Source organism: Numida meleagris, chromosome Z (assembly GCF_002078875.1).
Source record: "Numida meleagris isolate 19003 breed g44 Domestic line chromosome Z, NumMel1.0, whole genome shotgun sequence".
In the NCBI taxonomy this organism is placed as follows: Eukaryota; Metazoa; Chordata; class Aves; order Galliformes; family Numididae; genus Numida; species Numida meleagris.
The window spans coordinates 8,323,490-8,337,289 of record NC_034438.1 but is presented as its reverse complement, the minus strand read 5'-3'; the positions used below and the strand labels follow the sequence as shown (position 1 = coordinate 8,337,289).

Genomic DNA, 13,800 nt, shown 5'->3' with positions numbered 1-13,800 from the left:
GGCAGCCTGTCCTGTCCCTCTGCCTGCTGCCCACCCCTGGCACCAGGCTCCCCTCTTTTAAAGGGAAGTGACACTCATTATTTACATTCAATCAGTAACTCCCCTAATGTCCTGAAAAATTCTTATGAATTTTAGCCAAGCATTTCAGAGGCTTGCATAGTATCCTCACTCTTTCCTCAAGAGCTATTACAGCGCAGTCATCCTTTGTTCCACTCCCCCACCCCCCAGGCCTTTTGGCTCTTGTAATCTTGCTAAAGACAGGTATAAAAAGATGTTCAGGATCTCAGTCTTTTGAGAAGGGAGAAGAAATTGGTGAGAAACCAATTCTATTTAATAGACCTATTGTCTCCCTTACATTTTCTTCTCCCTGGCAGTATTGTGGAAAAAAGCCATTCTGGCAGGAAGAGCTGATCACAAAGCCCTGACAGCTCCACACTGTAACTTGCAGATTCACCCCATTGCATTCAGTCACTTCCCCCCCTCCACGCTCCTCTCACATCCAGCAGCACCCTTGCTGATATTATGAGGTTTTTAAGGGTTTGACCACTCTTCCCAATCCTCTCTAAATTACACATGCACCCTTATGACTTTGCCCATTTAAAATCCCTCACTGCTGCATTCTGCCCCCTGAATTTCTTCCTTTCTTGGCTCTTCCACAAATGCAAAAAATTTACAGCCTGTACAGATAGCGGGTGGGCAAAAAAACTCTGGAGAGGAAAGCAACTAGTTGCAGGCTAATCTTCCTGCACTCTCTGCTCCTTCTCCACTGCCTGATGTGCTCATTTGCAACCATTTCTGTGGGAATGATGGAGATAGGAACAACTCAGCTCAAGCATCTTTGCACAAGCACCGCTTTTGAGCATCAGAGCACAGGAACGCCTGTATAAGGAGAGAATTATCTAAAGCATCAGCAGAGAAAAGGCTGTTTTGTTTTTGCATGAACTCTGCCCACCCTTCACCTTCAAGGGCACTTCCTTCCCTTGCTACAAGTAACAAGCACAGATAATTGAAGAAAAACATCATTTCCCAGAGCACTTCTGATCCGTATTATCCATGGTTATTACAAGCAGCGAAGCTCATTCTGGTCTCCACCAGCTCTGTAGAAACAGAAAAGACTGTGGTGCAGGGACAAGGGGCAGGAGAGCTACCAAGTGGGCTACAACCCCTGAAGGGCTTGCAGCCACAGACACATGGATGTGTGCTTTGTCCAGGGCATCAAAACCCTGGAGTCATTTGCACAGCCTAGACTGCCCCCAGAGCTAATGCAAGAGACTAGCTGAGCTGGGCAGAACTGGAGTACCAGAAGCAGAGTTCAATTCCTATTTGCCCATCGATTTGAGTGGGTTTTATCCTGTCTTCCTCATCTGGGTAACAGCACCTTGCTGGTCAGTCTGAAAGAAATAACTTGGAGAAGTTTGGGGGTCTTTTCTTTTTTTTGCCAATGCAAGTGCACAATCTCCTGCAGAGCTTTGGCTTCTTTGGCTATAGAAGGCATTAGCGTAGATGCAGAAAAAAGCAGGGAAGACACCAGAGAAGTTTCTGGCAGCATAATCCAGGTGCTGTCATCCGGTAGAGACCTGTTATGCATGATGCTGCACAAACCCAATGCATGAGACCAGACAGCATTTCTACAGCAGAAGCCTCAGTCTGAAAAGCAGCAGAGAAGACACAAGATAGTGCACACAGGACTGTCCCCTGCAGTGCTGCTTTCCTCTGCTGGATGCTGGGATGCGCAAACACTGATTCGGAACCATTACCAAGCCATCCCCCGCACCAAACGCTGAGCATGTGGGACAGGTGGTAAAGCAGAGAGATGAAGCAGCAGTGACACTGCAGCAAAATATCACCTTCTTTCAAACAGCCATGCCACATACTGAGCAGTGCTTCTGCCTGCTTAATATTCCTGTTTACCCAGAAATCATCTCCTTCTTACTCACGCTTTCAGCTCTCTCCTCTTTCCAGCCCTTCTTGCACCTCTTCCCCCATTAGGTCAGGAAACTCTCTGGTTCAGCATCTTCTGAGTGTGATTTATACCAACTCCAGCCCAGTAAACTATAAGATACTGGAGTGCATCTAGGACCACAGGAAGCAGGTCTGCTCTGGCAAAGATAACAGACAGAGGAAGAAACTGGATGGGATCTAGATGGGCTCTTCCTTCACTTGTCACCCTCACCACTCTTCTCCAAGCCTCGTGATTTATCTCTCTCTGGACCAACTCTGCATCAGGTCCATTATGGAAATTAAAATGAGCTATCACCAGCAGCTATCAAGACGAGCCCCCAGGCATGCTTGTCCCCTCTGAGCACAAATGGCAGACACCAGAGAGTCTCGCTGCCAAGAGCTGGGAAGCAGGTGCCAAGAGAAGCTCCTGCACTGTGCCCTGCTGGACCACCAGGTCTGGAGTCTGCTAGCTGGTAGCATGGCTCAAAGGACCAGAAAGGAACCGGTCTGAAGATGGAGCCTGGTACAGCTCAGCTTCCAGGAGCAGCAGGGAACAAGCAGGGGCCCTGTGTGCTACTGTATGCAAGGAATTCAAAATCACATGCAATTAAGGATGCTTTAACAGTGAGGGATTGAATTTGGGGTAGGGGGAAGAAGAAAGCTTTCTCTCCTATCTGCAGCTTCCCCTTGCTTCCCCAGGAAGAAAATGACTGAAGCAGGAAAAGACTCATCCCCCAGGATAAATATCACAGGGCGCTGGTGGCTGCAGGTACCTCTGCAAGTATCTTCCCCTGAAGCAAAGGCTTCCACCTCCCACACGCCCTAACAGAGCAGAGGATTGATGTTTCATTGACCTCAAAAACAAGCAGGTCACTGTCACCCCCCACAAATGCTCTCATGTATTTCCAGATGATAACACACAAGCATTCAGTCCTGAAGAGGTTAGTGTTCGAAGCTTGTGACATCTCTGAAAAACCAACAAAAAACAACAACAACAACAAAAACCACAAAAACAAGTGCATGTGGAAGCGTATTAGAGTAGCTCAGAAGATGAACTCCATAGAGTATTGTTGACTGCACAAGGAGAAAAGTACTGTGCTAGAAGATGTTTTCCAGGTGATGCTCTCCCTTGCCAGCCCATTGGAGATCTCCCACACCAGCATTTCTCAGCCCAGGACATTCAAGGCATCACTGAGCATCTCAAGTACTGCTGCTAAAGCAGAACTGCACATTCTCAGGCAGCAACACGTGTGCTCACAAGCAGATATAGGAGAGAGCAAGTTTCTAAGTGCAGAAATGTCTCAGCACTTCACCACACAGCCTATGGATGTTTGTCAGAAGAGGTGAGGTGGTCCTCCTAGTCTGTGAATACAGCCCTGAGGGCTCTGATCCTTGTGCAAGAGCAAGAGAGAAAGAAGCCTTATAACCTCCTTAAAACACTTTGCCTCCCCAATGCAGCAATGATGCAGGTAATGTACAGTCAGTAACAACAGGACAGGATGTTCCTATGCATCTGAGCACCAGAACAGGAGCTTGTTCCGCCTGAGGTTCTGCTAGCATAAGCTCCTGTACAGCCAAAAAAGATATGGTGAGGAAACACAGCTTGAGAAAAAGCCAGGCAATTATCATTTTAAGTTCATTTCCTGCAAGCAAAGTTTTGTCTGGTACTTTCTGCTGCTCAAGACAAAATTTGAAGTTATCATCCAGATGGTCACAGCGTTGTCATGCTGACAGCCATCTGACCAGAGGAGGATTTAAAATCAGGAGGGGAGATTTCACTCCTTCTGCAGCATTTCAGAGAAACCCATTTCACACTCCGCCCAAAGGTAAACCTTTGCTTTGCTGCCAGAAGCCTAGCCTAGACACAGGGCTACAAGCACTGCACCTGGGGCTGGAGCCCGTAAGCATCTCTTGAAAGTATCCCAGTAGAGGTACAGCTGCAACCTGCAGTGCCTGGGTCAGACTGCCCACTGCAGCAATAGTCTCCTGCAAGCACATCATCTCACCTTCACTGGATTTGAGCCCTGACCTCCCAGTCCCCTTTCTGACTTCCATTTCCTTACTGTCCCTTGGCTTTGTCACTTTTCTTCTATGCCCTGACTTGCACAGGCTGCATCAGGGCCAGCCAGGTGCACCTATCCCCTAGAAGCTGGGAGGTGCTGCAGAAACCTGGCAACGTTGCACCTGAATGCCCTGCAAACAGAATGGAAAGCAAAAGTGTCCCTTGGCAGGTGCCTGCTCCAAGTGAAGGGTGCTTCGGCCAGCAGATACAGGAAGCTGGACACAGCACAGCTATCCATCATCTGCTGACAGCCCTGACACTGCTGACACCTCCTCCCCACAGCCCCCACAAGCAGCAACACCCAGGCAGCCCTGCACAAGATCCTTGGGTACCCTGGACTGGTGCCGAGTGACAGCTCATCCTTGTCCTCTCACCCTTGCCAGCCTCCTGACCATGCACTCCCTAAATAGCACAAAGGCAGGGTGCAAGGAACAGGAGGGCAAAAAAGAGATTTTCTTTCTCCGCTCACCTGCTTGGGCAGCAGCTGTAGATCACAGTCTCCTCGAGCTGAAAGAAAGAGGGGAGCTGTGATTTTGCATCCATGACTTACAGTCATGAGGTGGGAAGAGAGCAAGCACATCTGCACCTTACACAGATTAGATATTGCACTGTACTTAAATGGAGAAAGCAGAGAAATCTCCCTAATGCTTCACAGACAGCTGTAATAGCAAGGTATGAGGCAGCATGCAGGAAACACGCTTTGCACCAGCTGCAGTCTGGCTGCTCAGCCCCTGCCTCGCCCAGGGAGCACCAGCCAGCAGGGACCTGCTTCCTTCCATGAGCAGAGCTACAACCACACAGCTTTTGGTTAACCAAGCATGCGGGCGCACTGCCACCAAGGCTGTGATGCAGCACATCCTTGGCTAGACCCAGGTGAGGGTCACTCTAACTGGAAAGCACCCAAACACTGTGATCCATGTGGGAGCAAGAGACTGCAAATTGCTTTTTTCCTGCAGTTAAAATAGAACAAGCCTGGAGCAGCTGGGGAAGGGGAGCAAACCATTCCCATCTGCCCAAGCACCCTGAGCAACACTCCCATCAAAGTACAGCAGGCACGCAGCACAGCTGGGAGATCCCAGCATCTTCTCCTGACAGCATTTTCCATCCAGCCACAAGGCAGCTTGTCCCCACTCCACAAGCATCCTCACGCATCATGGCTGGGGCCAAGAGCACTGCAGCTCATGGCAAGGGCAAGCAGATGGTAGAAAGCCACATTTGCAGCAGGAGAAGAGCGGGAACCGTGCAAATCAGGCTACAAATGCAATATGGGTCAGGCTGCTCCAACTGGCAAGCCCTTTGACATGTGTTAGCAGAGTCGCTGCCTCCCAGGGACCTGCACACTGCCTTCAATTTACAGCCAATGTGACAGGAGTGGTTGTCACCACCAGGATGGCTTGCAAGAAGCTACGGGTATGACAGGTCCCCTGGTACAAGTGTCAAATTCACACGATGAGAGTAATTAACATACCACCAATGGATTAAGAGTGGATGATCAATCTAGTGATCACAGCCTCCTTCCAGCTCCAGCACAACTTCTCACAGTGCAAAAGTCACCTCAACCCCTTCTTTTCCCAATCAAAGGGCGCTGATACAGGTACACCAGAATAGATGGAGTCCGTTGGAGCCTTTTCTTTTTTAATTTAAAGTTGTACAGAGAAATTTCAGGAGTTTTTTTTTTTTTCCTGGCTACGCTGACATTTCGTTTGCCCAGTGTTTTGAGTCTTTGGTTGCTGCACTGCCAAGGCATAATTGAATGAAGTTCCAAGAATGGAAAGAGCCAGGCAAGATCTCAGGGAGATGTTGTGACATGTGCCTCGTGGCTGCAGTGCAATGCTCTGGCACCTGCTCATGAGACCCTATGAGCAGCATTCAGCCATCTGCAGGTCACAGCAGCAGCCTCCCTGCAGAAACAAGCTGGGAGGTAATGCAGCATGAGGACAGCATGCAAGACTCCTCACAGCACTGAACCAAAAGCACCTGTAGGGATGGGAATCCACAAGCACAGGCATACACTACTGCCTGACTCAGCCCCTTGCAGCACACAAGAGCCCCACATCAGGAGCCAGACAAAGCCCCTGGCAGCAGGTCCCCAGTCAGCTTTGGGCAAGCAGTGCAGCAGAGCTGCCAGCCTCCTGGCTGGAGGATGCTGTGCATGATTAAGACTTGATTTCTTGAACCTACAGAATTTCTCTTTACCAGAGGTTGGGGCTGTCCTGGTGCACGCTCACCCTGCCTTTTCCTTGCATGTCCACTGCTGCCCACTGTCAGATGGGCTGCCAGAACATTTGGCTGTGCTGGATCAGGCCATTCTCAAGGAATAAACCAGCCTGAAGCATGCAGCAGGAAAGGCGCTGGGGCAGATATTTTGATTCACAGTTCCAAAGGCTTTTGACAGGAGCAGAGAAAGGACATTTTAAGCATTCCTTTCAGCCCGCACGCATCCCAGCCTGCGAGACCCCTCCTGGGGCGAGGCACAAGAACAATCCCGCTTTCAGATCAAGGGCTCCTTTGTCACCCCACTGCGAGCCATTTGACCTTCAGAGTCAGAAGCAAGCTGGTATCACGAGCGGTCTGATGGGCCCGGGTTGGGAGCAAGCCCAGGCACTGGAGAAGGATGGAGCGCAGCTGCCAGCCCCTGCATCCCAGCAAGTAGATCAACAGAGCCCAGCCTTAGAGCCGAGCTCTGGAAATGCTTGTTTCTGCTCAGCACATTTCCTCCAGCAGCCAGACACAGAAGGTCACCCAGGCCAGCATTTCCATTTGCAAGAATATCCTTGCCAAGAAACAACAGACCCAGGCCAGGCTATGCCGGGGTATCCAGAGAGGCTCTAAAGCTTTGAAATTGAAGCTAGCTTTCATTTCATCAGCGGCATCCTCACATTTCAAAACGCATTCTTTTTTTCCCCCTCGCTGCTTCGAGGACTGAGCCTGCGATCACCTCCCCAGCCCTTCGCAGCTCCCACTCCAGCTGCCCCACCTTGAGAACGTGAAGCCCTTTCCTATGCTTAATCACGGTGGCATTAATTATCAAGCACCACACTTTCAAATGACGCATCAAGGAGACAGCTGGCCCACACACAGGCAGAGTGCAAGGACAGCTTCCACCCAAAATGTCACCATGCAGCCTCACGTGCAGCCTTTCGAGCACTGCTCTCTTGTGACAATGCAAACTGCAGCCTCCCCCTTCCCCCTCTTCCCAAGACCCCAGCTAATTAGAGTTAACTCCGTTTGTTATTGCTGTAAGAAGTCACTTAATGCACAGCCATGCTGCCACAGCTCTGTCCCCGACACCCTCTTCTCTGCACCAAGACCACAGCACCCAAGTGGTCACTGTGCTGCCCAGCCAGCCTCCAAAATCACAGAACGGTAAAGGCTGGAAGGGACCTCTGGAGATCATCTATTCTTCTGCTAAAGCAAGCTCCGTAGGTGTGTGTTGAACGTGTTGATAATAACCTGTTACTTGAACTTTCCTGGCCTTGCAGAATAGAAGCAATATTGGAATTTGAGAAGACAAATTAAGCTTCTTTTTGATTTCCAAAGAACTGCCTTTTAGTACAATGACGTCTTGGAGACATCTGAGGTTAACAGTCTGTACTGTGCTCCTTTTCAAACTCCTCCCTCTTTGCTTGGTCATTTTATACTGATTGCCCACAGGTCTATAGATAACACAAAGCGGGAGCAATAACGTCTGGGCAATTAGCAGACCTGTGCTAAAGGAGAAACTCAAGTACGATCCTACCACAGAATCATTATCATAGGATCGCTTGGGTTGGAAGGGACCTTAAAGTGCACTCTGTCCCAGCCCCCTGCAGTGGGCTGGTTGCCCCCACCAGCTCAGGCTGCCCAGGGCCCTATCCAACCTGGCCTTGGGCACCTCCAGGGATGGGGCAGCACAGCTCTCTGGGCAGCAGTGCCAGGGCCTCATTATCCATGTTCAGTCTTCTCCAGACCTCACACCCTGGGCTCCAAAAAAGCATCCCAAACCAGTCCCATCTTTAAATGCACACCCCATATCAGTGTATTTGCACACCGGAGCGGCTCACTGCAGCAAAAATGTGGGCACAGGCACTGAGCCCTACAACAGGGTTAGCTCCACCAGTGTTGCAGCCATCCAGCTGCCTGTGCCAGAGAGGGGCCCAAAGGATGCAGTCAGCCCTATATTCTCCTTCAAATATGCCCTGCAGTGACCAAAGCCATGACAATGACAGCAATCGCAAGGAGGCAGGAAGGCATCTGAGCACCATCCTCCAGCCATAAGGAGGTCATGCCCGCATAGGCACTGCAGAAGGTAAATCTGTGCAATGTCCAGGTCAGCACTGGCATGGATACTGGCTTCTCCAGAAACATGACAGATGCACCGTGTTTATGCAGCAGAACCACCGTGCTCCCTCCTGCTGAGCCCTTTCAGCGTGTTTGCACACATGCACTCCAGGTCTGCCCAGGCACTGGGGTGTTACAATACACATTTAACTAATTCAATAACAACAACAAAAATTAGGGCAGGCAGCCTGCAATTAGGGAGAACATCTTTCCCAAAACGCTGGCAACGCGCCTGCCACTAGCAAGCCCTCGATTCTCTGCAAATCCCTCTGAGATCAGCAGCACCTGATGCCAGTGCGTCCTTAGGTCGTTCATAACCCGGAAAGCCGTTTCCCCTCCCCTCCATCTCCGTTTTGACACTGGTGAGATTTTTCACACCTTACAGCTCAGAAACACTTAAAGCCCGGACAGGCTGCTCCCAGCTCCGCAGGTCACGCCAGATCTGCCGGGGTAATTGGCAGCACAGGTGGGCTGCGGCTGATACAAGCCAGGGCAAAATTACTCTCATTAAAAGCAGCAAAGCCAGGCTCAGCGCAGTGGAAGGAAAATTGCTTCCCGCAAGGGCTCAGCCAGGAGGAGGCAAGAGCGAGAGCAGCCCCCATGCTAATCAGATCCCCCAGAAACGTAAAGCCTGGCCAAAGGAGCTGCGTGACAGCAGGACAGCTCTCCATATGGCTGTTCCCAGCAAACAATCCCAGCTGCCATAGGGTTAAATCAATGCATGAAGGTATTAAAGGGGGTGGAAATGTTTTAACATGGTTGAGTGAAATTCCTCACACTTAAGTCTACAAGGAACCCCATTGGGGCTTAATAGGCTGACACAGCCCATCCCATTACAGGTCGTTAACACAGGCAGGAGCCTTGGGAAGAAGGGCAATTAGGGCTCCCCTCTCACCCCCGCTTTAAACCCCAGCGATGAGGGATGGGGATGCAGGAAGGGGCCATCCGTGAGCAGCCAAAGCTTGCAGCAGGTTGAGCACTCACTAGGTGATGGAGCAACAAGTTGTTCCCCTGGGCAAGGAGAAAGGCACAAAACTCCCATCTGCTGGAAGCCTCCACTCCTCCCCATTGCCCCTGTCCATCACACACCTGGCAGCAAGAGGCAAGAGATACCAACCCTGCCACGGCCTCTGACATGCTGGAAGCCAGCTGCTCCCCAGAGGCTTCGGTGTAATGCTGGAATTACTGCAGCCCTCAATTTCTGCCCTATGGAGCATGGTATTTCCAGCTTAGAAATAAGGTTAAGGCTCCTCAGGGACTTAAGAATAGGTATATACACCAGTTATTTTCCACTGACAAGAGCACAGCAACAAAAGCACAGGCAGAAGGAGGGTCAGAGGAAAGCAGAAGGAGCTCATCCCATCACTAACAGGTGAGAGCACCTGCCCTGCTCGGCTCCAAGCATCCCTAAGAGGTAACCATGGCTGTCAGCACGGGGTGGTCAGAGCCTAGCAGTTGCAAGCCTACAGCTGAAAATAGGAAATAAATGGCTCATGAAGGTGGCTGCTGGCTTTCCCCTCTTCCCACTGACAGATCAGTACAGGCAACAACTCTGAGGAGGGCTGAAACACTGATCTGCTGAATACATTTTGCCAATATTGGGGCAAGACAGATCCAGAGCATCAATGCCCCACTCAGCTGGGAGCAGAGACACACTGGGAGAAGCTCTGCAGGAAGAGAGGCTGTAGATGGGACAGGCAGACAGATCATCCCTGCAAGAGGACACCTGGAGGAGTCCCAAAAATGCAAAGAAAAATCATAAACAGAGACCACAGACAGCTCTAAGGACATGATTGATCTTACTACAATGGAGCTGCCTTTTTTTTTTTTTTAACTCTCTCCCATAAAAGGATCCAAACCTCCCAAGAAAACAAGGAATAAGCCCCAAGGGTATTCTCTGAAATACCTCTTCCTTTGGGCATCCTGCCCTGACCACAGTATAAACACCATATCTCCCTCTCTGGACACACATATTCCATCACGGCTCTGGTCTCTCACAGATGTGGTTTTCTCTCCTTACCTGTCTCCGTCTGAGCTGGACAGGCTACTAAGGGATGAGCACACACAGTGTGACCCTGGATTTGCACCAGCTGAGACAGGACTCACTCCAGCCCTCCTCTCTGCATATGAACACTCACCTAACATTATTTAGACTCCATCCACAGCCCTTTGGTGGCGAAGTGAGGGCTCTCAGGTTGTGGAGGTATCACTGACATCTTCTCATGGACACCTGGCTGTCACTTTTAGTTCAGCCCAGCACAAACTGCACTCTCAGTTCTCTACCCAAATGCTTTCACAGTCCCCACTGTTGTCTACAACAACATACTAAGGCTTCCCTTCTGTCCACACCTCCGCGTGCAGGGGCATACGGGACACATACACGGTATGTAGCGCCGAAATGCCAATTTAATGCTGCGCAACAAGGCTACTTATACCCGTACACGCGACCGCCCTGGATACCCGTGACCCTAGAACCCTCCGCTGGTGCATGCAGGCACTGCCCATCTTATCCCACACCTGCCCCCTCTTTAACAGCCCCTTTAATACATTCCCCTTTTTTGGTTCCCGGTTTCCCCGGCTATCCCCACATAGGCCTAAGTGCATCTTATATAGCTTCGTTAGCTTCGTTAACACCCACACATACTAGGCAGGGGAGGTCCTGTTGCATCACATCCCGCATGCTTGGTCACTGCCTACTACATCTCCCCCTCCCATGCCTGGAAAAGCCTTGCCCCGTTACAGTGCGATCGCAAAGTCCCTAGGCCCTTTATAACCTATTTCCCAATTAAATTATCTACTGCTTAAACTCTAATGTTTGCACATTATACGAGTGCGTACTTCATTATTAACTGTCCTAAGACTTATCACAAGCGTTCTCGTAGCCTATGGTATTCCATGTGCTGATCAAAAGCTTGCTCCATCATTCTCTGTAAGCACTGCTGCAAACATCCCATTAAGCATGGCAAGCAAAATACAATGCAAATAAACACTAAGAGCACTACACCAACTACTTTGAGTATCTGGGTGACCCACGGCCCAAGTCCGCCAAACAGGTTTCTCAGCCAGTCGCCAAACGGATCACTGTCAACCGTTATCTTAGCAGGGCCCTCCTACCGGGTTTCTAGGAATGCCCTGCCATGCGCGGTCACCACAGATCAGGAATATACCCGGGGGTAACATTTTTCTGGTGTCGTTATTCCAAAACAATTCACCACCCCCCCATCCTTATACCATATTGTGGCCACCTATTGGTACAACCCCCGTACTTGGCACTGTAATTTCTTCCAGCGTATGAGGTATTTCGAACCTGCTCGTGCCATATTCCACCCTCGCTCTCACATTGCCTTTTCTTTTTGTTCCAACAATCGCCCCTGGAAACGCCTCTGTGAAATTACTCCTACAACCCCTATGCGTTCCATTTGCAGTATATCCGCAGTACGGTCCATGCCAGGAGAAGGCACCGGTATTGCTAGGGTTAACAAGAGTAAAAGTTTTAGACTTATCAGACTGTGAATCCCAATAAGGGCCAGCCATGGTCAATAGATGCCATCTCACTGATGGGTTTGACAGCTGTCCTTCTATTCCGAAACCCGCAAATTCAAGGCATCCATAACTCCTCCAATAATTTTTCTCAGTAGAGTTTGAATTGTTCACCCACGTCACCTTTGTCGCATTAGGGACCATCTGAGACCCTAACAGTTGTAACTCTGGGGGGTTCCACGGGAGCGTGACATTGAACAGGCAGATGATACATGCCATCTTTTTACCAAGGTCAATCATTGTATAATTTGTGCTCGGTGGCTCACACCATTTTTTGCACCCCTTATCTTCTAGGGTGTCCCTTATCTTAGACCAATCCATGAGCAGGAGAGGGGCGGTAGGTGGGGCAGTCTTCCCCGCTTCCTCTTTGATTTTTCTTGCCCCAGCAACGAGAAGTGGTAATGACATTTTATCTGTTGTGCAGTCGCCCTCTCCCCTCTTTAACCTATGCAAGCAAGGATATAATGGCTGTTGTAGTTGTTGTGGATATGGAGATGGGGCTTCTGGGGGAGACGAGCTGTCATTGAGCAACTGTGCATCCTGTTGACAGTTATCGTCGCCATTCGGTCCGGATGAGGTTGGTTTCTCAGAAGGACCTGTTGACAAAGCATAGCCCCCCGGACCTCCTGCCCGATCTTGTTCTCCTGGGTTCAAGCCCCCTCCTGGGTCCCCCTGACCCGCTTTCTCTAGAGCCGCTTTCTGCAGGCAGTCTGTCGGGGACTCCGCACACTGCCTGCGCAGCATCCACTGAAGGAGTGCGAGGCACTCTTTCTTATGTAGTGTCAACCCTACCTCCTTGGCCAAGGATTTCAGCATACTCACCATCTCTTGCACGCCGAGCCCCATAGCTCCGGCTGTCCCGCGCCTTGCTCGCACCCAGCACCTAACTCGCGCCTAATAAGGGATCACGTCGGGGTCACTAGATGTTGTCTACGACAGTGTACTAAGGCTTCCCTTCTGTCTGCACCTCCGTGTGCAGGGGCATACAGGACACATACATGGTATGTAGCGCCGAAATGCCAATTTAATGCTGTGCAACAAGGCTACTTATACCCGTACACGCGACCGCCCCAGACACCCGTGACCCTAGAACCCTCCCCTGGTGCACGCAGGCACCACCCATCTTATCCCACACCCACATCTCCATTCCAATCGCCATCTGCTCATTGCAGCAGGTCCTTTGCTGCCTGCAGCAAAGTTCACTAAGGTGCCATGGGGAACCTGATGTTCACAGACAAGTTACTTCATGCTTTGCTCCCATCTTGCTGAGAAAGAACACAAGGACTCCTACAGACCTATACCCTTCCAGCAGGTTTGCTCAGATGCCTCAGAAATGAGCAGGCACCTCATTTCTGCTGTACTAAAGCCACCTGCAACCACCTCATGTGCCAGGGCTGTAGACAAAAACTACCCATGCACATGTGATGCAGATAGCGAGAAGCACAGCCCAGCAAGGTCAGAATGTGTCCTGCAACCACAACAAGCTATGAGTTGCTGGCTGCTCCTGAAAATGGCAGAAAGAAACCTGACAATAAAAAAACATCAAAGCAATTGACTATGTCCTTTGCATAGGGACGGGTCCAGCTGGAAGGAACCTGGAAAGAACCCTGAGTCCATCCCTGAGACCAGGCAAGGCTTCAGGAAGCAGCACTGGGAGGTACTCAGCCCTTCGCAGGAGTGAGCACACAGCCAGGCACCAGTCACATACTGCAGCACTTTGCTTCACTGCTTTTGCTCTGCAAAAAGCAGGGCAAGACCATTCTGCAAAGGCTGCAGTAGGTCTCGTAGCGTGGGCAATCCCACGCTGTTCTCTGCCAGAGACAGAGGCCGAGTACAACACAAGGGCACGAACTCTCTCCTGTATACAGCCCTTCCTGCAAGAAGTTACCTGGCCTCATATCACTGATGTTCAACAGTGATGAGACCGAGACCAGGGA

At 50.5% G+C, this 13,800-nt stretch overlaps 1 protein-coding gene across 6 annotated transcripts in view; it reads right to left on the bottom strand.

Annotated features, from left to right (window-relative positions):
* CNTFR (ciliary neurotrophic factor receptor) overlaps positions 1 to 13,800 on the bottom strand; it is a 174,877-nt gene that overhangs the window by 148,617 nt on the left and 12,460 nt on the right. The gene's annotated exons all lie outside the window — the stretch shown is intronic.